Here is a 1,031-nt window from a genome sequence, read left to right as displayed (position 1 = left end):
TTTCAAAAATGCAAGGGGACTAAACTGTTCATGTCCATAATCATGCAGTCCAGGCTGAATAAGGAAGTAAGTCCAGGAAGAAAGACCATTGGAAGTGGAAGACCAAGGAATTTATGGTCTCTGAGTCTGGGGAAAAGTTGTAAAGGAGATGGAACTATGACAGCTCTATAGGAAGAGAAGATTATGGACAGAGAACAGGATGCTGGAGGTTTCTGAGGTGGTGTATTTCTAAGTGATGATACGGTTCAATTTGTGGCCATTGGTATGAGTAGCAGGAGGGGTAGGTGTAGACAGAAAATGAAGGACTCAGGAGGATTAAAGAAATTATGGTGGATTCCTATTTATATAGAACTGTGTTAAGATATTTATTTCTAAATGATACTTTTCACTGAGCAGACCTTTACACCCCTGCTATAAGACAGAGTTCCAGGATTTCAGGACGTAGCAGTGGGCAAAACAGAAGTTGCTTCCCTCATGAAGTTTACATTCAGACATCCATATAGCAGGTAGTGATAAATGCCTAAGAAAAAAAGTTACGCAGATAAGGAGAATAGATACTGCCGGGGAAAGGGATATAACTGCTATAAAGGGTGATGAGGAACCAGTGAGGGGCCATTATGGCCAAAAGGATTGAGTAATCATTTTCAGAGATGGGGAGGAGTGTGTGGGAGGTGTACAGTTTTGTTAGGTCTGAGAATTAGGAGTTATATTTTTGAATTAGCAATACTCGAGCCTCGGATAAACCTCATTGGCTACGATACTGCCACTGCGCAAAGCTGGAGGTATATTTTTGACCAGCTAATTTTGAGATGTCCATCGGACATCCAAGAGGACTACTGAGTATTAAGTAAAGATTGGATATCAGATTCTGGATTTCATAGAGACATTCAGAAATCTGGGCTAGAGATATAAATTTGGGAGTTGTACAGATGGTACATAAAGCTATGAAAATGAAGGTGATCATTAAGGAAGAGAGGGTAGATAGAGACATGAAATACTCAGATGACTATACGTAGGGACATTACTAAAAG

At 40.2% G+C, this 1,031-nt stretch overlaps 1 non-coding gene across 1 annotated transcript; it reads right to left on the bottom strand.

The window, feature by feature from the left end:
* Nucleotides 1-631: 631 nt before the first annotated feature.
* On the bottom strand, nt 632-778 carry LOC123852265 (U4 spliceosomal RNA). The gene has a single exon (XR_006792853.1). It is a non-coding gene; the product is annotated as a U4 spliceosomal RNA (small nuclear RNA).
* Nucleotides 779-1,031: the final 253 nt, after the last annotated feature.

Source organism: Mirounga angustirostris, unplaced genomic scaffold (assembly GCF_029215605.1).
Source record: "Mirounga angustirostris isolate CCGP_5_RB_7025 unplaced genomic scaffold, mMirAng1.0.hap1 SCAF_10, whole genome shotgun sequence".
Classification (NCBI taxonomy): domain Eukaryota; kingdom Metazoa; phylum Chordata; class Mammalia; order Carnivora; family Phocidae; genus Mirounga; species Mirounga angustirostris.
This window is presented reverse-complemented; position numbering and strand designations above follow the sequence as displayed.